Source organism: Ursus maritimus, unplaced genomic scaffold (genome assembly GCF_017311325.1).
Source record: "Ursus maritimus isolate PB19 unplaced genomic scaffold, ASM1731132v1 scaffold_27, whole genome shotgun sequence".
Classification (NCBI taxonomy): Eukaryota; Metazoa; Chordata; class Mammalia; order Carnivora; family Ursidae; genus Ursus; species Ursus maritimus.
The window spans coordinates 21,009,414-21,034,453 of NW_024425230.1; the positions used below are offsets into that span (position 1 = coordinate 21,009,414).

General features: G+C 40.2%; 2 long non-coding RNA genes across 7 annotated transcripts in view; both read right to left on the reverse strand.

The window, feature by feature from the left end:
- The window catches only part of LOC121105523, a 43,328-nt gene extending 21,587 nt beyond the window's left edge, over positions 1–21,741 (reverse strand). For 5 of the 6 annotated variants that reach the window (XR_005838070.1, XR_005838072.1, XR_005838069.1 and 2 more), the window contains exons 1-2: positions 21,565–21,741; positions 20,728–20,916 (exon numbers count right to left, since the gene is read on the reverse strand). This is a non-coding gene — a long non-coding RNA (uncharacterized LOC121105523). Of the gene's footprint in view, positions 1–20,727; positions 20,917–21,325 lie in introns of all 6 variants that reach the window. The other variant, XR_005838068.1, reaches the window with a different exon arrangement.
- Positions 21,742–24,254: 2,513 nt separating this feature from the next.
- The window catches only part of LOC103660188, a 29,882-nt gene continuing 29,096 nt past the window's right edge, over positions 24,255–25,040 (reverse strand). The window contains exon 3 of the long non-coding RNA XR_567724.2: positions 24,255–24,347. This is a non-coding gene — a long non-coding RNA (uncharacterized LOC103660188). The remainder of the gene's footprint in view (positions 24,348–25,040) is intronic.

Sequence of the window (25,040 nt, forward strand, 5' to 3'; positions counted from 1 at the left end):
CTCCTCCGCTTGGAGCCTGCGTCTTCCTCTCCCACTCCCCCTGCTTGTGTTCCCTCTCTCGCTGGCTGTCTCTCTGTCAAATAAATAAATAAAATCTTAAAAAAAAAAAAAAAGACCTTATAAAACTCAATACCCAAAAAACAAATAACCTAATTTAAAAGCAGACAGAAGCCATGAATAGACATTTCTCCAAACAAGACATACAAGATGGTCAACAGATGGATGAAAGATGCTCAAAAGATCACTCATCTTCAGGGAAATGCAAATCAAAACCACACTGAGATATCACCTCACACCTGTCAGAATGGCTAAAATCTAACAACACAGGGAACAGGTGTTGGCGAGGATGGGGAGAAAGGGGAACCCACGTGCACGGTTGGTGGGAATGCATACTGGTGCAGCCGCTCTGGAGAATACTACGGAGGGTACTCAAAAAGTTAAAAATAGAGCTATCTTGTGATCCAGGAATTGCACTACTAGGTATTTACCCAAAACATACAAAAATACTAATTCAAAGGGACATATGCGCCCATGTTTATTGCAGCATTATCTACAAGTCAAACTATGGAAGCAGCCCAGGTGCCCATTGGCTGATGAATAGATAAGGAAGAGGTGGTCAATATACGCAATGGAATATTACTCAGCCGTAGAAGAGAATGAAATCTTGCCATTTTTGCAACAACGTGAATGGAGCTAGAGAGTGTAATGCTAAGTGAAATAAGTCAGTCAGAGAAAGACAAATACCATATGATTTTACTCATATGTGGAATTTAAGGAAAAAAAACAACAACCAAGGGGGGAAGGAGCGAGACAAAATGAGAGACAGACTCTTAACTAGAGAACAAATTGATGGTTACCAGAGGAGAGGTGGGTGGGGGGTGGGGGAAATACGGGGTGGGGATTAAAGAGTACACTTATCATGATGAAAAAATAAAATAAAATAAAAATGATAGAAAAAAAGAAAAGCACTTACCCATGTGGGGGGGGGGGAGAAGTAAAAATGTAAAAATCAAGACCCCAAATAAAGAAACTAGACTAGAAGACCAAAGCAAGGAGGGTGTTAGAAAGCATGTATGTGAGCCATGGCACTCGTAGTTACTAACTATGAATGAATTTTTATCCATTTACAGCCGCTCCTGATCCCCCCCGTTTGTCATTATATCCCAAACTAAATACATCCCTACTTGAAATGCCACCATTGCTCTATCCTTTTTTTTCTTTTCTTTTTTTTTTCTCTACTTGCAAATATTTCTTGGCTTTTTACTCCGACCCACTGAACTGTCTGTCGGTACCACACCATTTTAATTTTTGTAGCTCTAGGAGATATTCTAATAACCAATAAGGCAAGTTCCCCTTTGTAACTCTTCTCAACTTGACCTTGAATTTTCCTCCTACACCTATTTTCCTAGGTGTACTGATCTATTCCACACAGATTAGAGCCCCTGGGGTGATACTTGACCTCCAAGGCTTGGGGCATGGTGACGCTGGGCTCCCAGGCAGGTCTCTCTCTGTCCAGCAGGAATCTCCATGCTGAGGCACAGTCTGAGTGACAGTAGCTGTCCCCCAACCTTGGAAGCAAGGGATCCTTAAGGGGATTCCCATTTATTGCCAGACTCATTTTCCAGAATGCTAAAGAGTGTCCTCTTCCAACTGATGGTCTGCTGCTGTTCACCCAGGTGGATTGATTTGCCCAGAGCACCTGAAACTTGCCCGTTTCGAGGAAGGGATTAAATTTACTTCTGCCCTAGACTAGAAGCCCCCACACTGGGCACAGGCCTGCCGAGGGGAGCCGTGGTGTTGGTGACTTCCCGGCGTGGTGTGAGGTGTTCTTATCCTTGGTGCTATTTGCAAGACGCTGCGTTTTAGAAAAGAAATGTCCTCCTATTCAAAGTTGCCAGGCTGCCTGTAAGGGAATCCGTCTGACAGAGCAGAGAGGCAGGATAGGCCAGGATGATTTGGGTGACTGTCCCTTCAGGGGCCTCTGACCATGCTCCCCTGCTCCGACCGCTGGACACTGTTCTGCCTGATCAGACAGACAGGCTGTCTTCACCTGGTCACATTTTGTTTGTATTTACATCTTTATTAGTCTTAGGTGCCTATGGAGAAGCAAATTATTTCTGGGGATTACAATGCCAGACTCAGGGGTCCTCCGAAGGCTGACAGCATGGATGCCAGTGTGAATGGGGAATTCCCATAAAGAAATGGGTGTTGTTGTGTGGTAGGGTTTGGGGACAGTCTTGGAGAAGCTACTGCTATTTTTCTGCTTTGAGGGCTAGCATTATAGAAATGTCCTGCCAGTTTTTCCCCGAAAACTGTCATACTTGGGCTGGATATTAGGGAACATGGAAAAAGGGATCATTTCCCACAATCTCTCCCTCAGCCAAGTCACCCACATCCCCGTTGCAGGTGGGTTATGTTAGAGAAGAGTGAAAAGCTTCAGAAACCCATTTGTGACATTCGCTCTATAAGATTTTGTCTCTAAATCTTTTTATTATTTTTTTCGGCTCTACATACTCACTGTAGAAAATTCGGAAAATACAGAGAAGTATAAAGAATTAAAATTACCCATACTTCTCTTTTCAGAGTAACCACTGTTAACATTTTAGTGAATTTTCTCCAGTCTGTTGTTTACATCTAACTGCGGTCTTTCAGGATATACACATTTACTTCCTGACTCCCACTTACTGTATAATTAAAATGGTCCATAAGGATCATTTTGTTAACTGTGTAAAGTTATATTTGATGCACACGTAATAACTGGTTAAACCATCCTCCTATTGTAATACATCAAAATTGTTTCCAGCTTTCACTTTTATAAATGTAACAGGGTCTCCAAATGCAACTATCTCTGGGAGGTGAAGACAAAATGTAGCTCTTGCATTTTTTCTGGTCTCCCTCATGTCCTCTTCTCTGGCTAGCCTGGGGGAAAAAAATTACCTTCCAAATATTAGTCCTAGTCAATACTCCTTATATGTGAGGCTCAGCCTAAGAAAAATGGCCAGTCTTCCACTATTGCCAAGGTGGAGACCGGGAAGGAGTATGGCTTCTGGGATCTCAGGAGCAGGGGTGGAGGGGAGGCTCAGAGTTCCTTGGCCGTGGGGTTCCTCAGGTCCCTTCTGAGTCCCAGGTGATGTCACATCACAGTGATCTCCTTCAGCAACATCACAGTGATCTCCTTCAGCAACATCACAGCTCCCTCTTAGCTATGCCTGGATCCCATGTGGGGGCAGTACAGAGGCTGGAGGGGGGAGCCAGACCCAGGGCCCCTCCACCTGGGACTGCGCCTGGGCTAGTTACAGGGCTTTCTGGGAGGCCGGCTCTTCCAGGGGCTCTAAGCAGGAAGAGAGGCAAAGCCCCCCCCATCATGGGTGTTAGGAGTTACTGACTTCTCTGTCTCCCATCTCCCATTCTGCCTGATGTGCTCTCCTCACCCCCCACCTCCTCCTCCACTGCTTTCGTCTTCCTGCTTTTCCCTGGGCCTGACACAGGCGGGCTTTCGCCTGGCTCTGCCTCCCATCCCTGCCGTGTGGAGTAGCAAGCCTCCCAGCCTGCCTTCCAGAGCTGGAAGGATTATCTCCGCCACTTTGGGAGGACCCCACAGGCTGAGTTCTCTGAGCTCGGCTGTTGAAATGCTGAAGAAGTGGGAGGTTGGGGGGGGGTGTACCTAGGATCAAAAGGAAATAATTTAGAAGATCTTCTTTTAAGACAGACACCCGTTTTGCAAGGCTAATGTCATGCTGCATAATTCTATTCTGAATGTCAGAAGCTGGATATTAATTCCTTCTTTCTCTCTTCATTCTTTCTGTAATTTTGCATTTCACTGAAATGAATGCCATCGCTTATAAGATGCACTGTTATTTTAGGTACTCCCGAGAAAGAAAAACAAGCTGCCAATTAAGTTATGAGCGATGCTTTCTTAAAATTTACAATTTTGGTTTGTACTTATTGCAAAAGCTCTTTCTGGACTTATTTAGACATACATTTTTATCATATATCACCCCTGTGCATTGGTAAAAAGGAAAACAGAAGTGAAATAAATTGGAAAGTATTTCTAAAACTTCTTTGCAGAAGAGACTGACGCAGAGGATCCTTCCGAACCCCTTTTCAACTCAGAGTTGACTGTGTATGGAGAGTGTGGTCGATGCAAGATCTCTTAACCCGGAGACTAAGTAAGAGGTCTGCCACTGCCTCTGGAATTTTCCTCCAAACTGCTGACACCCATCTTGCAAGCTTTCATGCTGCCCCTCCCCAGCCTTTTAAAAGCCTTACAGAAGGTGTTAATAGAAGGTTTTCAGACCAAGTTTGCATATATGCCGACAGTGACAACCATGTCATGACTGTTGCCAAGCCAACAGCTACTGTCAGCCAACATCGATTACAGGACACACCCAATTTCAAAGAAATGTAAGTCTTAGAGAGGATGAATTATAGTAAACCTTAATATTTCTCCTTCCCACACCTCCTCTTCTACCTCTAGGCAGGTAGATGCTTCCAATCACACAGAAGGAAAGTCACATTCTTGGAAAGATTCTAATACTTTCTGAGATATTAATCCTCTTAATCTTATTAATGATACTGGAAAGAAACACTGAATATAAAATCTTGACAATTCTGCTATTTCTTCAAACAGACTCTTAGTAGAGGGTTTAGATATTTAAAAGTTAGGCTATTTTTTTTTTCGTGAATATACGTCATAGCTATGGGATCAAGCGTGAGGTAGGTATCACAGGCACGTGCTGGTGTGCGCGTACGTGCGTACTATGGCGACCCCGGAATACAAGTGCCCTCAGTAGACCAGAAGTGATCAGGAACTCTTAAAAGACAGAAGGAGAATGAGGCTAGACTGAAGGAGGAAACCACAGTAGAAACCACATGCAAGAGAAGACTGCTTATAGAAGTTAAGAGCAGCTGAGAGGCTCTAAGCTCAGAAATGGCAGATACGGGAAACAGAAAGAAAGCTCTCTGGCTACTTGAAAGTGGTTTGTTGAGGCATTAACATGGGAACAGGAGACTGGCTTTCTGTTTTCCTCCCCATATTGTGTGTGCCAAGAAGGGGGCAAGAGAGGCATCTGCCTGCAGTCAGGAGTAAGGGGGGCACGTGAGCTTAAAAATAATGACAGCACCCAGGAAGGCCACCAACACTTAGGAGCAAGGAGCTACTTTGGTCAAAGACATACGCTCCTGGTTTGCCTCACCCGATAGAGTCTTCCATTCTTCCATTATAATCCCTGGATTCAGGATGTGGGAAACAATTACAGTGTTCACACACTGGCCACATTTGTCAGAAATCTTTAATAAGTACTAACAACTATGACTAATAGTGGGTCAAGCAAAAAAGACATTTCATTAAATTATATTGTAGGATATCTAGGGGTGGTTTCAGGTTTGGCAGGTCTGACCCAATTAAAGCTATCCAAAATGGATTTCATACTCTCCACTTCAACATCCTTAGAGTATAGCTGCCTCATGGTCACATAATAGCTGCTGTGCTCTAGGCATTACATCTATGTCAAAGGAAGGAAGAAAGGAAAAGAGGCAGTACCATTGACTTTTCCTCATATTAGTGTCCCTTTTACATAAAGTAAAAGATTTCCCAAAAGTTTCTCAGTAGGTTTCCACTTACATCGCATTGGCTAGAAGTTTGTCACATGCCAGACTTAGCTGCAGGGGAGGCTGGGAAAAAGAAGCACTGGAATTACAATTGATTTAGTACAACCAGGATCTGGTTGGGCATATGACTGCCCAAGAGCAATAAGGGTTCTGTTAGGAAGCAAGAAGTGGGAAACACCTATCTGTAGCCCATTGCCAGAGTCTTCTGTAGAAGCTAATAGGAGCACTTGAACAGAGACAATCACACATCCAAGAGTCAAAAAAGCCTGAGAATTAACAACACCTTGAAAAAGAGATCCCAAACCCAACGAGCGGAAGAAACAATAAGACATTAGATTACTTATGTATAATAACCTCAGACAGATAAAAGAGAAGTTTGCATTCAAAAATAATAATAGAGATTTTGGTAAAAAAGTTAAACTGGCTATTAAAAAAAACAAACAAACTCAAATTCAGAATGGACACATTTGAAATGTGAAGCCTAGAGCAGAAAGAAAGACCAATCAAGAGGAAAGAAAAAAAATGACCTACACCTAGAGACGGTATGATATTTCAGGACACCAAAGATAAAAAAAGAAATCCTTATGAGAGGAAAAATGAATCCACTAAAAACTAAAAAAGAAAGGATACTATAGAAAAGGAACATTTGGGGAATAAAAAATAAGCTTCTGGAAATTAAAAACATAACAGTTGAAGTAGAGAGTTGGAAGTTAAGGTGAAGAAATCTCCCAGCAAATAGAGCAAGAGACAAGGAGACAGAAGACAGAAAATAGAGAGGATCCATCCAGAGAGCCAACGGTCCAATAATTAGCCCAGACAGAGAAAACCGGGAAAGTGGAGGAGCGGAAATTATTTACAAAACAATGTAATTTGATGAAATGTTCCAGAACTGTTGCCGTGAAGCACGGTGCTGCTGTGAACGTTTTTACAAGAACCAAGAACCCGCCATCCTTGTGCAGCTCATGCACGTTCTCTCATCTGGTTCACTTAGACTTGCACGGACGTATGCAGTGTGCAACCGTCTGCATAATGAACTCCCATAAGCCCACCAGCCAACTAGCCGACAACTCTCCGCCGCCTTATTTCTCCCATCCCCCGACACTACTCCCCGCAATGAAAGTGAGCCACCATCCTGAAATGTGTATTTATCATTCTTTGGTTTTTAAAAAATGGTTTTATCACATATATGGGTGCCTGAACAATGGATGGTTTTGTTTTACTTGGTTTAGAATCTTATTTAAAAAAAAAAAAAAAGAATGTCACTCTGTGTGGTCGTCTGAGATGTGCTTTTCCTCTCATCAGACTGTCGAGATTCGTGCCTGTTGTGGCCCAGAGCTATGCTTCCTTCATTTCCACAGCTTTGTGAACATCCCAAAGTTATTCTTTCCTTCTCCCACCTCCTGCCAGATTGGGAGGATTGGGAAGACGGCTGTGTGTGTGTGTGCGTGTGCGCGTGTGTGCACACGTGTGCCCGTGCGTGTGCACACGTGTGCCCGTGCGTGTGCACGCACTGATGGAAGTGTTCCATCCTCATCCTCTCCAGTGGAAAGTCAACAGATGATGACCAAAACTGAAAAATCAAGAAGGAGCAGTTTATTTAGAGATAAAGAAGTAAATATGAGAAAAATCAGCTACAGCAGTGAAAGTGGTTTCCGCTGGTGAGGAGGAAACGGTAGGGGGGAGGAAGGGCGAGACTGCTATTGTTCATAACAAAACTTGTACAGTGATTGGACTCTGACACTGAGCACATATACCACACTCTGCAAAAAGGTGAGCACATTAAGGTTAACTGCCCGAATTACGAAAATAGGAGACAGACCTTGCAAACCATCCGTAAGGAACAAAAAATGGAATAAATAAAATGCAATCAAGCCAACAAATGATAGATAAAGAAACAAGAGGGATGCCTGGCTGGCTCAGTTGCTAGAGCATCAGACTCTTGATCTCTGGGTCATGAGTTCAAGCCCCACATCGGGTGTAGAGCTTACTTAAAAAAATAAAAAAAAATAAATTTTTAAAACGGCTTCCCTAAGAAAGAAAAAGAAACAAGAAAAACAATTTTTAAGTGTATTGGGTTTTTTTTAAAGTGTATTAGTTTCTGATTGCTACTATCACAAACCGTCACAAACTTAATATCTTAAAACAACACAAATTCGTTAGCTTACAGTTCCAGAAGTTTAAAAGTCCAAAATGGATCGCACTGAGCTAAAATCAAGATGTGGGCAGAGCTGCATTCCCTGCCGGAGACTGTGGGGTAGAATCCACTGTCTTTCCTCTTCCAGCCTCTGAGGTCCCCCCACCACGTTCCTGAGCTTGTGGCCCTTCCTCTATCATGGCTGAGTCTCTCCACATCTCGTCACTCCAACACAACTCTCCTTCTTTCACATTTAGGGGCCCCCATTATTATGTTGGCCCCACCTGGATAACCCAGGATAATCTCCCTATTTCAAGGTCAGGTGATTAGTCACCTGAATTCCATCTACGGCCTTCACTCCCCACTGCCAAGTCATGTGTGGATGTCTTTGGGAGGATATTATTCTGCCCACTGCAAAAAAAGTATAGCCAGTAGAAAACACAGTTAAACAGAAAAAATCGGTGAGACTCTGGAAAGGGGGACAAAAACAGAGAGGAGGAAATAATTGAAAAATAATAAAGACCAATTCACTAGAATTACCCTAAGAAAAAGGACTTCAGATCGAAATGGGCCACGAGGGCCCCAGAAGAGAGATAAGGAAATCCCACACCTAGAGAAATCATAGTGAGATTTAAGAATGTCAAAGACAAAGAAATACTTGAAAATTTACAGGAAAGAGAGCAGATTTTATCACAGGAACCAAGATCAGATTTACATCGACTGTTCAATACCTGTACCGGATTCAAAATGGCAAAAGAGGCTTCTTTTCAAACGATTGGAGGAAAAGGATTTAGAAACAAAATTTTACATCCAGCCAAAGTTTCATTCAAATAGAAGGGCATGATAAAAAAAATATCATGAGGTACACCAGGGCTGAGAAGATTCGCCACAGCAAGATTCGCACTAGAAATACTTTTGCATAAAGTATTTGAATAGTAGCAGAAACAAATCTAATAGATACTGCAAGACATATAAGAACCGAAAGTGATTAAGTCTTCTTTTTTTTTTTTTTTTAAGCTAAGCAGGCTCCACACCCAGCGTGGAGCCCAGTGTGTGGCTCGAACTCACGACCCTGAGATCAAGACCTGAGTTGAGGGCCACCTGGCTGGCAACTCTTGATCTTGGGGTTGTAAGTTAGAGCCCCACGTTGGGTGAAGAGATTACTTAAAACAACAACAACAACAACAACAACAACAAAAATAACAAAAACCTGAGCTGAGTTCAAGAGTCAGATGCTTAACTGACCGAGCCACCCAGGTGCCCTTGACCAAGCTTGTCTTTAAAAAATTTTAAGATGGAGCAGTTGTCTTATGGGGGAGGGGGAGATGTAGGCATCAATTTTTGAAAAAAAAACAAGAAAAAGAGAAAGAAATAGAAAAATTAAAATAATAGATTAAGTTGGCAGGCCTACATCCAATTATATTAATAAATAAAATAATTTTAAATATAAAGAGGTAAATATTGGATTTGTAAAATTCCAGTTATACGCTCTTTATATAAAACGCCACCTAAACACATAAGGATGCACAAACATTGAAGGTAAAGGATGGGAAAAGGTTTATCAGGCAAATGTAAACTAAAAGAAAGAAAGGTAGCAGTAATCATATTAATATTAGATAAAACAGTCTTTAAGACAAAGAGCATTATCAGAGGTGAACAAGGTCACTGTGTTAAGATAAATGACATAATTCTCCAACAAATCATAGCAATTTAAAATGTGCATGCACCTAACAAAGTATATAAGCCAAACATTGGTAAAGATATAAAGAGAAATTCTTTTTTAAAATATTTATTTTAGAGAGAGCACACATGAACAAGTGGGGGAGGGGCAGAGGGAGAGACTCTTCAAGCAGACTCTCCACTGAGTGGGGAGACAGATGCAGGGCTCGATCTCACAACCCATGTGATCATGACCCCAGCCAAAACCAAGAGTTGGGCGCCCAACCGACTGAGCCACCCTAGAGAGAAATTCTTAAATGTATGTCGATCAGAGTGGGCGATTCCATCACATCTCTCTTGACTATTGAGAGGTCAAGCAGAAAAACATTCAGTAAAGATATTAAAGGTCTGAACAACACAATGAACAGATTCGATCTAATGAGTCTAGAGAGAGTTCTGCATCCAACAGGGAAAGAATGCAATTCTTGTTTCTCCATCACACATGAAATACTAACAAAAACTGATCAAGAAAACCTCAACATATTTTTCAATGCATAGTAAAGATACATCATATCTTCATATTTTTACCATACCGCCCCAAACAATTCACTTCTCTGTGATGCAAGACAAACGTCTTATAATTTAACTCAATTCTGACACTGTCTACCTGGAGATAGCATCACATCCCCCAGGTTCACGGCTCCATCCCTAAGATGGCCCCCACCCCCCGCCATGCCACATGCTCCAGATGCCATTTGCATGTCCAGGTTGTCACCTGCGTTTCTGAGCAACCGGCTTTAGATTGGAGGTTCCAACCACCCCCCTTCACGGGTTCGATTAATTTGCTGGAGTAGCTCAGAGCTCAGGGAAACAGTTATTTACATTTACAGTTTATTATAAAAGCATATGATAAAGGATACAGATGAACATCAGATGGAAGAGATATGCAGGGTGACGTATAGGGAAGGGACACAGAACAGGGCTTGTCTTGTGGACGCCCGTTTCACATTCTCCTACCTGGAAGTTCCCCAACCCCATACTTTGGGTTTCATGGAGGCTTCACCTCCTGGTCATGATTGATCATTAGCTCCATTTTCAGCCCTTACCCCTTCCCAAGAGAACGTGGGGGGTGGGACAGAAAATTCTAAGCGTCTAGTCATGGCATGGTCTTTCTGATGACCAGCCCCCATCCAGGAGCCCAGCCAGAGTCACATCAATAGAATGAGACACTCTTTTCACCCAGGAAATCACAAGGGCTTCAGGAGCCCATTGTCAGGAGCAGAGGTCAAAGACCAATCTTAGAACAAGAGATGCTCCCAGTGTTCTTATCACTTAGGAAATTACGAGTTTTAGGAGCTCTGTGACAGGAACTGGGGGCAGAGACCAATATATATTTTCTATCATCTCACAGAAGTTAATTATGGAAAGATAAGTAAAAAGTCCCTACATATTTGGAAACTATAAAATTTATTGCTAAATAACTCATGGGTAAAAGAGGTCACCATGACATTTTTAAATAACTAGAACAGAATAACATGAAAACATTGTATCTGAGATTGTGCAAGGCACAGCATATCTTTGCTTCAAGTTGCTTAAATATTAAAGAGAGGAAGGCCTTAAAAATTTACTGAACTAAATGATCCCCTTAAGACGTTAGAAAAAGAACAATGAACTAGAAAGACAAAGATGATAAAAACAAAAACCAATAACATAGAAAACAAAGATTCCACAGAGTTGATCAAAAAGTCAATATTGATTCTTTGAAACAGAACAAATAAGATTGACAAACTTCTAGCAACACTGGTCAAGAGAAGAGGTAAGACACAAACAAAATACATGAATGAAAACAGACACATTACTATGCATAAAGTAAAAATGAAGAAGAGACAACAATTAACAATTTTGAGAACTTGGACAAAATATTCCGATTTTTAGTAAAATAGAACTAATCATAATTAACTCAAAAAGGAAGAAAAAGCTTGAATGGTCCTATAACTACTTTAAGAAGTTTATCAGTGCTTGAAAATCAAAATATTCAGATTTTTAGTAAAATAGAACTAATCATAATTAACTCAAAAAGGAAGAAAAAGCTTGAATGGTCCTATAACTACTTTAAGAAGTTAATCAGTGCTTGAAAATCTTTCCACAAAGGAAAGACTAGACCCACAATTTTTTTTTAAAGTAAGTTCAATGTCCAACGTGGGGCTCAAACTTAGGACCTTAAGATCAAGAGTCGCATGCTTCACCAACTGAGCCAGTCAGGTATCCCTGGGCCCATAAACTTTAAAGAGAGCTCTACCAAACTTTCAAGGAACAGACCAAACCAATCTAGTATACTCATTGTACAGCGCCAACATAATCTTGACGCTAAAACCAGACAAAGATTATGAGAAAGGACAATGACAGAAATATAGATGCAAAAATTCTAAACAAAATATTATCAAACCAAATCCAAAGTTTATAAAAAAGACAATACACAATGACCAAGGTAGTTTTGTCCCAGGAATCAAAGGATGATTAGAGAATCTACAAATGTAATTTACCATATTAAAAGATTATGAGAGAGAAATCTATGTAAACACTCAATAGAGACAGAAAAAGTATTTGCAAAAATTCAACACCCATGTGGAATTTTTTTTTAAAGTCTTAGTAAATTAGAAACAGAAAGAATTTCCTAAGTCAGAAAAACCAGAGCAAACATGGTTCTCAAGGGGATGTTTTAAAAATGTTCCCTTCAGGGGTGCCTGGGTGGCTCAGTCGTTAAATGTCTGCCGTAGGCTCAGGTCAGGCTCCTTGCTCAGTGGAGAGCCTGCTTCTCCCTCTCCCTCTGCTGCTCCCCCTGCTTGTGCTCTCTCTCTGTCAAATAAATAAATAAAATCTTTAAAAAAAGAAATGTTCCCTTTAAACTCAGAAATGAGATAAGGATACCCGCTATCATCACTTCCATTTAACACTGTATATGAGATCTTAGCCAGCGCAACAATCCGAGAAACATTCATTAGAGGCATAATGATTGAAAAAAAAACAAAGCTTTCATTATTTGTAGGTAATACACTATTAACACAAAAACCCAGGTAAGAATCAGAAACAATAAGAGATTTTAACAAAATGGAAGGATATAAGATTAATATACAAATGTCAGTTGCATTTTTATACCCAAACAGCAAACAACTAGAAAATGTAATTCAAGAGAAGATATTCAAGACCTCTAAGGAAAATAATAAATCTCAGTTAAGACATAGTAAAGATGACCTAAAGAGATATAGAGATGTATCACACTCATGGGTAGGAAAATGTATTATTATAAAGACATCAACCTTGGTTGATCTGTATATTCAATGCATGTCTAGCCAATATTTCAATAGAGTTTGCCATAAAACTTGTTAAGATTATTCCAAAATGTACATGGGAAAAAAAAAGCCGAAGATAGCCAGAATGTTTCTAAAGACAAAGAGGTGAAAGTAAGGTTTTCCCTACCAGACATCAGGGTTTAATACGAACTTATTATAATTAAAATAGTTTGATTTTAATGCACAATACACAAATGACAGAGATAATGTGTCAGATCAGTGAGAAAGGAGAAAAATGATTATCCATGTAGGAAAAAATTAGAGAGAAAATCCCTACGTCACATCATACACAAAAATCAATTCCAGAACAATTAAGAATTTAGACTGCAAAACAAAACTGGAAAAAACTGAACAGAGAACATAGAAGCCTGTCCTTTGGCACATGGAGTACAGAAAAATTTCTCAAGCAAGTACAAGAAACATTGACAATAAAATATGATTGACAAATCAGCTTCATTGAAGTTAAGATTTTTTATCTCAAGGAAAACCTAATGAAAACAAAAGGCACACACTGACAAAGAATTCAGCTCAAAAATGGATAAAGAGGGGCGCCTGGGTGGCTCAGTTGTTAAGTGTCGGCCTTCCACTCCGGTCATGATCCCAGGGTTCTGGGATCCCTGCTCAGCGGAGAGTCTGCTTCTCCCTTTCCCTCTGTCGCTGCCCCTGCTTGTGCTCTCCCTCTCTCTCTCTCTCAAATAAATAAATAAAACCTTTAAAGAAAAAAAAAAAGATATAGGCATAGGGAGAGGACCTAGGAGAAGTGACTCCCCAAAAGCTATGTGCACACCTCGCGTCCATATCTGCAGGGCAGACAGGGGACAACTGTCCAAGAGCTATAAGCAAAACCATGCCCACAGCCATTCACGGCACAAAGATGTTTAGTTCTAGTGAGCCTGAGTGGAGGGGCCATGTTGAACAGCCCCGGTATTCCTCGAAAAGTCCCTGAAAAAAACCCCACAAGTTGCCAAAACTGGAATAAGGAGAAATAGACAATCGGAATATCCCTGTATCTGTTAAAGAAATTGGATTTGTAATTTAAAAACAATATCTTCACGCACATGCCACATTCTCAGAGGGAAATTTATAGCTGTGCAAGTACGTGTATTCAAAAAGAAGAAATTTCTAGAAGAAGAAGGGCAAATTAAACTCAAAGTAAGTAAAGGGAAAGAAATAAGATAAGAGCAAAAATCAATACATTAGAGAACATTAGAGAAAATCAATGAGGCCAAAAGCTGGTTCTCTGAAAAGATCAATAAAATTGATCCACCCCGAGACAGACTGATCAAGAAAAAAGAAAGGAAGACACAAATTGCCAATACATTTTGATTTAAGTTTGTTTTACTCATACCCCGAACATTCACATAATTCTTGAGTCAAATCTACAAAACAAGATAGGTTCAGATAAGTACATCTTCTACCCCTGTCCCCTCCCATCTTGTCTCCTTCCTCTCCTGTAGATAATCATTTTATTTATTTTGTGGCTTATCTATTCCATGTTTTGGCAAATACATGCATAGGGAATACATTTGTAGCATTGTTTTAAAGAATGTTATGTTTCTCAGATGGGGGCACTCATGGGGTGGTTTAAGTTCTTGCGTATATAGTCATGTTCAAATATAATCAATCCATCCCAACAAAAACCTTTTAGTGTCTTCAAAAACACATGCAAGAGTGTGTTCAATAGATCGATGAATATGGTTACCTTTGATAAACATCTGCAGAGAATATCAAAGGGGCTTATCCTGACTCTGCAGGGGGAGTTCCAACTTTTTGTTGACTGCAGAGTGAAAAGGCATCTGGCCATCTGAATTAGGTTTCTGTGCAAAATGTGTCCCGTTTATTTTCTTAAATCCTATTTTGTATTCCCAAATTCCTGCTAATTCCAAGTGATGCAGACTCCCTTCATAATTTGGCCAGTAAGGTTTGTGACCCTGATACTGTCAATGAACAAGTCCCCTCTTACTGGAGGATGGGAATCTTTCAAAAGCCTTTTGTTGTCAGTGTTTAAATTTGCTACCCTTTTCCTTTTCTAAAGTAGTAAGGCTTTATTAAAACTCTTGACTAAAACTATAATTGCTTGTTTGTGTTATCCTGAGATGAAATATAATCCCAGCACTGATCATATAACCAGTGCACGTGTAATGAAATTTAATATTGTAGCTGTCCTTGGGAGCCATATGGTGAATCTATACCTGGTGATGGGTATTGGTAATAATTCCTGATTCGGCTGTGATTGTATAAACACTTGCATAGCTTGATCCAATTGTTGACATTTATTTTCAAATTAAAGGTGATGGTGGTCTAGTAAGTTACAATTTATACTTCTTACTTGGCAGATGTATTTAGTTGCTAATGTGAAAAGAAATGGATGGAAAACGTGGGCCACCATCATGTACGAGAACTTGGATGGGCCTCTCTCTGGTTCAGTGCTGGTTACAAGTGCGAAGTTCCTACGTAAGAATTCTTGGGAGAGCATCTCCATTTGGCTACTGTTTATAAAAGCAAACTTTACATTTATCTGCACTGCCACACCTCCCATTCTGAACTATTGGGGTTCTTTGTTTGTTGTGTCTTTTAGTCCTGATTCACATATATGTGTATACAATCATATATATATATATATATTTCTTCCCATTTCCTGAACTATTGATTTTTAAAATTTCTGTCATAAACCCACATCCATTTACAAAGTTTAAATATACTATTATATATATATATACATATATATATAAATTAATAGTTCAGGAAATGGGAAGAAATAAATGGAAAGTAACTTTATTCTCTCTCTCTCTCTATATATATATATATCCCACACATATAAAAATACATATGTATGAGAGAGATTGTTACAGCTAATTATATTGAATTATTATCTTATTTAGAGCTTTAAAAAATCGTAATTTAAAAACATAATTAAATTTTAAATGGTAAAATTATAGTGTCAAACTCATAACACATTAATTGTTCTACTAGCAAGTACCTAAAAACATTGTGGGCTTAGGAAGAACCAGTTTATTTTAAAATTAGACAAAAATGCAGTTAGATCTCACACGGGGATGGTGCTGTGGCCATGAATCCTTTTTCCCTTCCTTTTAGGGTCAAATGTATTGGCACTGATTTCAAGTATATAGACCCAGATGATTTTCATGATCAGCACCATTGTGAACACAACACCGGTTATTTTTAAAAGAAAAGAAGTTTTAATATACCCTGAGGGACATATTAGGGAGAATACCTATTTGTTGATAGAGTTTAATAGGAGTAATAAAAGTTGGAATATAGAGAAATACACACTTTTGCGGTATAAGCAAAATTCTTCTTTTGTTTTTTAGCCTGTATGGGTAAATATGGACTCATTTTAAAAATTTAGTGTATACATTTATCTATGACATTATTTATCTTTTGCCACAGGCAATATTGCTACCAACTATTCACAAATCTTTGGATAAACTGAGATTATTTTATTATATTAAGATTTTATTTTTAGGGACGCCTGGGTGGCTCAGTCAGTTAAGTGTCTGCCTTCAGCTCAGGTCATGGTTCCAAGGTCCTGGGATCAAGTCCCACATTGGGCTTCTTGCTCAGCAGGGAGCCTGCTTCTCCTCTGCCTCCCGCTCCCCCTGGTTGTACTTTCCAGCCGCCCCCCCGACAAATAAATAAGTAAAATCTTAAAAAAAAGAAAAAGATTTTATTTTTAAGTAAACTTCACACCCAACATGGGCCTCGAACTCATGACCCTGAGATCAAGAGTCACACACTCCTCTGACTGAGCCAGCCAGGAACCCCAAACTGAGATAATTTTAAAGTCAGTATTGTTTTTTGTCTGAAATCCCCCAAACAAGATTGTCAAAAAATAAAATTAAGTGAATACAAACATAATATATTAATATACTGTCAATAATAATTAGAGAAATATTATATTTTAATAACTGTACCCAGAAAGTTTAAGTAGAAAATTTCTATAGGTCTATAGGAAAATACCATTTGAGGGGCACCTGGATAGTTCACTCGTTAAGTGTCTGACTCTTCAGCTCAGCTCAGGTCTTGATCTCAGGGCCATGAGCCCGTGTTGGGCTCCACACTGGCGGTATGGAGACCACTTAAATAAAAACAAAAAACAAAAACCATTTGAGTTTGATTGGGACCAATTTACTAAAGGCAAATTGGATTATAACAGAACTTAATTATTATTTTATTTCGTTTTTAAAATTTTTTAAAGATTTTATTTACTTATTTGAGAGAGAGAGAGAGAGCATAAGCAGGGGGAGTGGCAGAGAGAGGGAGAAGCAGGCTCCCGCGATGCGGGACTCGATCCCAGGACCCTGAGATCATGACCTGAGCCGAAGGCAGACACAGCTGACTGAGCCACCCAGGAGCCCCTCATTCAAAAATTTTTAAACATAATTTAATTTTAAGCCCATGTTTATTTATAATATTCATATGTTCCAATTTTGCTAGTTGTTGTCATTGTAAAATGATCTCACTTTCCAAACAATTGTGGATAAAACACATGCACATTACGTTTACAATCTTAACCATTTTTAAGCACGAAGTTCAGTGTTATTAGGGACGTTCACACTGTTGTGCAACCGGCACCACCATCCATCCTCAGAACTCTTTTTATCTTGCGGAACTGAAACTCTGTATCTATTAAACAACAGCTCCCATGTCCTCCTTCCCCACAGCCCTTGACAACTACCATCCTACCTTTCGTCTCTCGGAACTTGACTCCTCTATATAGGCACCTCATATAAGTGGAATCATACAGTATGTGTCTTTTTGTGACTGGCTTATGTCACTTAGCACAGTGTCCTCAAGATTCACCCATGTTACAGCACATGACAGGGTTTCCTTCCCTTTTAAGGCTGCATAACATTCCATTGTGTGTCTCCGTCACATTTTGTTTATCCAGTCATCGGTTGATGGACATTGGGTTGGTCCCACCTGTTAGCTATTGTGAACAACACTACTATGAACACAGGTGTACAAACATCAGCTCAAGTCCCTGCTTTCAATTCTTTGGAGTCTATACCCAGAAGTGGAGTTGCTGGGTCATAGGGTATTTCTAATTTTAATTTTTTAAGGAACCTCCATATTATTTTCCGTAACACTTGTACCATTTTACATTCCCAAGAAAATTGCACAAGGATTCCAATTTCTCCACATCCTTGCCAACACTTGGTATTTTCTGTTTTTTTGATAATAGCCATCCTAATGGGTGAGAGGGGGTATCTCATTGCAGCTTTTTAAAAGTAAACTCTACCCCCCATGTGGAGCTTGAACTCACAACCCCAAGATCAAGAGTCCCATGCTCCACCGACTGAGCCAGCCAGGCGCTCCTCTCATTATGGTTTTAATTTGCATTTCCCTAATGATTAGAGATGTTGAGCATCTTTTCATGCACTTATGGCCATTCATAGATCTTCTTGGAGAAACATGTTCCTGTATTTTTATCCTAGCTTCTTATTATAATACTATATGAGTTTTCAAAATGGTGTTAGTTCTTAGCATCATAGAAGTTAATTTTTTTAAAATATTTTCAACATTTTATCTTTTATTACAGTGATACAACTCAAAAATAGTTCTTTTTGAAGGCCACTAGAACCAAAAGGCTTCTAAAGGAAAGCAGCAGCCCTGGCTCTACTCTTTTATCCTACCCTCAGTCTCATTGCCCAACAGCAATCATTTTAACTTCAGGAATTATTCTTCCTGGTATCTACCCTGATGGGGTTCGGGACATGCTATCCCCAAATATGGCACCTTGGCATATTTAATATCTCAAGTTGAAGGAATTTTTTAAAATAGCAGAAACAGAAAGGTCACTCTGATCGCCCCTCTTCCCATTAACCTTCTACCCTGAAACAGGTCATAAATGTCCTAAGTGAAGGTACCCTCCCTATACCAGAAGGAAAGAAGATATTCTTCTCACCAGAGAGGGGAGCCAAGAAGGCTGTATAAACAAACCTTGTTAAACTACCCTTATCTTCCTAGTTACTTCTTTTTTTTTTAAGATTTTATTTATTTTTGCAAGAGAGAGAAAGAGAAGGCACATGTGCACGAGTTGGGGGGAGGGCAGGAAAAGGGAGAAGCAGGCTCCCCGCTGAGCAAGGAGCTGGATGCAGGACTCAGTCCCAGGACGCTGGGATCATAACCTGAGCCAAAGGCAGACACTTAACCAACTGAGCCACCCAGGCGCCCTTCCCAGTTACTTCATCATATACTACACCTTTGTCTTGTCAATTCTTCACAGATTCATTATTTCTTTGTCTAGAAGGTATGAAAGCTTCAAGCTCTGGTCACTACTTCAGGTTTTCATTCTCTTTTGACGGCTCCCTTGTACATGTAAAAATTCAGTAAAATGTGTAGGCTTTTCTCCTCTTAATCTGTCTTTGCTTAATTTTCGGACCCAGCCAGAGACTCTAAGAGGGTCAAGGAAAGCTTTTCCCTCCCCTACAATCTCTTCTTGTAAATAGGATGTGTCAACAACTGTTTTGTGATTTTTCTCAGTTTGGAATATTATCATTTGACTTCCCACCACAGAAGATGAGGATTAGCTACCATCACGCACACAAATCCCAACCGCCTACCCCCACCGTACAGACATAGAGACACCTGTCCCTCCTCTTCTCTCCCCACTCGCCATTGAGCCAAAATAGGTATGTCACAGTTTTGGATTAAATTATTACTCTGTGCTTACCTTCCTGTGACTAAATAAACATTCACAGCTGAGCCATGTATGGTTCTATAATTATATTTCTTTTCTGGAAACAACCTTTTGTTGTTTTTATCGCCCTGGAGTTAGTAATTGCTTTATTTTTAAATTTGCTTGCTTTTCTATGTATCTATCACTAATGCATACGCAAATTCTCTACCAGAACTCCAAAACTCCTCTCAATTCTATCAAACGTGTAAGATAACATGTCAATGTGTTTAATACTTTGGGGACATCCATCCTGGAGCCAGCCATCATTCATTCATTTCAAAAATACTTATTAAATGCCTCCTGTGGGTTTTAGGCTGGGGATATAGCATGGAACAGAATAGGCAAGTCGCTTTTACTGGGCTTCCATTCAAGTGGGGGAAGGAGAAGATAAACAATAAGCACATAATTAAAGATTATGTTAGGAGATATATATGCTACGAAGAAAAATAAAGCCATATCACAGGGACTAGATAGTACTGGAGAGGGGAATTCTAGATCGTATGATAAGGGCCTTTCCAAAGAGGTGCTCTGAGCAGAGCGCAGAGCCCTAAGTTAAATAATGGAGTGAACAATTCAGCTTCTGGTGGAGGGCCATTCCTTGAGGAAGGAACAGTCAATAGGACATGGAGATGTTTGGTCATTAATTAAAAGTGAGATGATTCAGCATGACCGTGACTTTTCAGTGCTTAGTTCATGTGCCGCCTCAGAGTTAGTGAAAGATTAGTGGTAAGTTGGGGCAGAGTTTTTCCAGGCCAGTTGGGAGTACAAGGGCATGGTTATAATGATGTGAAGGTGGGAGCTAAACTGTGTCACAGGGTAGTCGGGAGGGAGGGGCCCAGAGAGAGAATGGTGGGTGCACCCTGAGAAAGTGGTCGTCGGTGTATTGAAGGTTCCCACAAGGGTGGGGCATTGATGGAACAGGAAGTATGGGAGGAGAGGGGCAGAGAGGACAGTGCTTAAGAACTGAGCTTCTTTTGGGTCAAGATTTTATTGTTAAGTAATCTCTACACCCAATGTGGGGCTCAAACTTACAACCCTGAGATGAAGTCACATGCTCTCCCAACTGAGCCAGCCAGGCACCCCAAGAATTCAGCCTTATGAGGTGAAAGATGACGAAGACAAGGATAAAACCACACGTCAGCCAGGAGTGTGCCCTGCAGGGGGTGTGCAGGGAAAGGGCCAGCAGGGGAGGAGACCTGGTCCACACTCCCCTCACCACCCCTGTGCCTGGGGGCTCTGCCACCCACAGGGGCTGCCTTTTTCTAACTTACCCCAAAGCACTCTACAGTCGAGTCCTTGACCCTGAGTTCAGTAGGATTCCCCGGGAAAGCCAGGATTCTTCCAGGACAAGAAGGTGAGGGTGAAGGCAGCCTTCAGAGAAAAGACTGAAGATGCAGGAGACTTTGCTGGGAAGAGGCCCTGAGTCTCAGATGGCATGGTGGCAGGCTCAGGAATAAAACCTATTAGGGAAAAACAGAAAAACAGCTTTATCACCTTGGGTGGGGAGGGAGGAAGGCTCTTTTAAACAAAGTTTTTAAATTACATGAAGTAAAAAAAAAAAAATCAATGGATTTGACCATTTAACGATTTGAGTTCAGTAGAGCACCCCTTCGACAAGGGAGCAGATTAATGAGAGCCTGAGAGAAATCTGTACGAAGCCAAGAACAGAATCATAGCTAGAACATTCAAGAGCTGCAGATCAGCAAGAAAAAGACAAGAAACCCAATTCTTTCTTTCTTTCTTTCTTTCTTTCTTTCTTTCTTTCTTTCTTTCTTTCTTTCTCTTTCTTTCCTTCTTTTTTTAACAAGAAACGCAATTTTTTTAATGGGCAGAGTATTTGATAGATAATTCACTGAAGGGGAAACTCACCCGGCTGGTAAGCATTTGATCTTACCGGTAATGAGAACAATGCAAATCAAAACAACAGATACCACTTCACTAAAATCAGGAAGTGAGATGTTATCAAGTTCTGGAGAAGGTGGGGGAATAAAAGGCCCTCGGGTCTTGCTGATATGACTGTAGCCGTGCGGCTGTCTGGGGAGCCGCAGGATAGTGCTTAGCGAAATAACACGCTCTCCCTGCCACACAGCAATCCTTCCCCTCCTTACCTCTGAAGACACTGTCTGTCTTGCACAAGTTTGTCACCTTTACAACAACACATTGGGTGTCATAAATTGCTGGGTCCAATGCCCCAGAACGGATGATGAAAAGATGGAGTGTTTTCGGTGGAATGTTCTGCGGCACTCAGGAAAAGCAGCCTGGAGTCCACGAAACATATCGCGAGATCTCAGAAACTTACAAATTGAGTGCAAAAAAAAAAAAAAAGTAAGAAACAGAACATGATTTATGATACCGTACCAATTCTGTAACTTTAAAGGTATATACAAAAGGGGCACCTGGGTGGCTCAGTCAGTTAAGCGTTCTGCCTTCTGCTCAGGTCAGGATCCCAGGGTCCTGAGATGGAGTCCTGCCTCAGGCTCCTTACTCAGCGGGGAGCCTGCTTCTCCCTCTGCCTGCTGCTCTCCCTGCTTGTGCTCGCTCTCTGTCTCTCTCTCTCCCTCTCTCTCTAACAAATGAATAAATAAAATATTTTTTTAAAAATTTCTGAATTCTGGAGGGATCAGGCAGTGGCTTCATCCATTCAGACTGCTGTAACAGAACCGTATGGAAGCGGTGGCTTACAGACCACAGAAATCGATTTCTCACACTTCTGAAAGCTGGAAAGTCCAAGCTGAAGTTGATGGCAGACTCAGTGTCTACGGAGGAGCTCCTTCCTCGTTCATAGACAGCTGTCTTCTCCTTGTGTCCGCACATGGCAGAAGAAGCGAGGGAGCTCTCTGGGGTCTCCAGCACGAGTTCCATTCATGATGCCTCCACCCTCATGACCTGATCACCTCCCAAGGACCCACATCCACATACCAGCACGTTGGGAATCCCAGGTTCTCAGGTTGGGAGAAAAATTCATGTTTTCTGTTTACAAAGATATAATTTATGCATTGCTAGAAGTTGTAAATAGCTTATGCGAAAAGAGAAAAAGGGTTTCCTATATCCCGAAAATAGATTAAAGAGACAGCAAAAATTTAAACAAAAGGCCATAAAAAATGTATAATCGTCTTTATCAGCATAATTATTGAGTCCTATGTAATTAATTTTTCCTTCGCCTGATTTTTCTTTTTTTAAGTTTTTTTATTTTAATACCAGTTAGTTAACATACAGTGTTACGTAAGTTTCAGGTGCACAATATAGTGATTCAACACGTCCATACATCACCTGGTGCTCATCGAGACAGGTGCCCTCCTTCATCTCCAACACCTGTTTCCCCCATCCCCCAACCCCCTCCCCTCTGGTCACCAGCAGTTTGTTCTCTATAGTTAAGAGTCTGTTTCTTGGTTTGTCTCTCTCTTTTTTCCCCCTTTGCTCATTTGTTTTGTTTCTTAAGTTCCACACATGACTTATTTCACTTAGCATTATACTCCCTAGCTCCATCGACGTTGTTGCAAATGGCAAGATTTCATTCTTTTTTGCGGCTGAGTAATATTCCATTGTGTATTCTATTCCATTGTGTATATACATGTGTATAGACATACACATACACATATGTATATACACATATATCTATTCCATATCTTGTTTATCCATTCTTCTACCAATGGACACTGAGGCTGCTTCCTAACTTGGCCATTGTAGATAATTTTGTTCTACCTGATCTTGAGTCAGCAATTTTTCTTCCATTTCTTTATTAGAGTTTTGGAAATTCTTACCCGGTCATATGGTATGCTTTCAAAGTTATCAGAAAACTGTACTCCAGAGTATTTGTCAGAGACTTCTCCATGAACTTCTTTGAGGACTAAGTACTTTTGGATTGCAGCTGATTATAAAAGATTTTAGGGAAGTGTCAGAGTAAAACAATAATTGTCTATGAATGACAAAAGATTTAAAATGCCACCGTGAAACGTCTGATGAGAGTTCATTGTAATGCAATTGACAAGGAAATTTTGTTACTTCTGTGGCATACAAGATTTTAATTGAAATTACAACTGAGTACATGGATAATAACATTAACACAATTCTGGGAATCTAATGCAATTGCTGAAACACTTATATTAATAACATATGTCCATACAATTACAACCTACAGAAAGTTAAACCACTTTTTATTTGACCATGTTTCCTGTGTAATTTAACATATAAAATAAATTTTAAAAATCTCTGTTTTTACCAGGTGAGAGGACAAATCCTTGGAGATTTCCTAAGGATCCTCAAACAAAACAAAATAAAACCGGGGGCGCCTGGGTGGCGCAGTCGTTAAGCGTCTGCCTTCGGCACAGGGCGTGATCCCAGTGTTCTGAGATCGAGCCCCACATCAGGCTCCTCTGCTGGGAGCCTGCTTCTTCCTCTCCCACTCCCCCTGCTTGTTGTCCCTCTCTCGCTGGCTGTCTCTCTCTCTCTCTGTCAAATAAATAAATAAAATCTTTAAAAAAAACAACAGCAACAGCAACAACAAAACAAAACCAAAAAAACCCCTCAAAGTTAGTTTGAAGTCAAAGACTTTATCTATAATTTGGTTTTGTAAAGGTTGTAGAAAATGCCCAAAGTTTTAAGCACTTAATTGCAGACGGTTCCCTACTAACAATGGTTTGACTTACGATTTTTTCAACTTTACCATGGTGTAGGAGCAATAGGCCTTCAGTGGAAACAATACTTCAAATCATGAATTTTGATCTTCAACTTATGATTTTCCACTTACAGTAGATTGATCAGGACATAACCTCATAGTAAATCGAGGAAGATCTATAAATAGGATTACAGATCACTATGAAGCAATACTTACTTACTCATTTACCAAACTGGCAATAAAAGATTCCAGAAACAGCCGTAGGAAGTAACATAGCTGAGGGGAAAAGAAAAACAAAACAAAAAAACCTTAGCTGTTTTAATATTGAGAAGACTTTGTTTTCCTAACTAATCTAAGACTTGATAGCGATAACATGAAGCATGGGAAATTATTTTGATAAAGCAATCTTTGCTTCCTAGCCGTATTACTCAGCAGATTAAAAAACAAACACCTTTTACAATTTTCTGTTAAGAACAGACCAATAATCCCAGGAAACTTTATCTTTTTAACAGAGAAAGGAAATCAAATTCTACTTTTGCATTGGTATTCTATCGATATTAAAGCATCTTTATACACTTATAATAAGTCCATGCAACTTTAGCTGGCTTGACACCACGAGGTAGGATAGTCTCTGTCTCTTTCCTTTTTTAACCTTTTATACCCTTTGGGATTTTGCCCTTTATTTTCCTTTCTCATTCTGAAACAACCTGAAATAACCTCTAAACGAGGACAAAATTACTCTCCTTTTCCCTTAACAAAAATGTACCCATCATGGGGTACCCGGCTGGCTCAGTGGGTGGAGCGTGTGACTCTTGATCTCGGGGTTGTAAGTTCGAGCCCCATGTTGGGTGCAGAGATGACTTAAAAATAAAATTTAAAAAAAATTCACCTGTCATTCCTTACACCTTTTCTCAAAAACCTATCTCACTTTCCTTGCATGCTCTGCGTATAGGGTTTTCTCCTTTACCC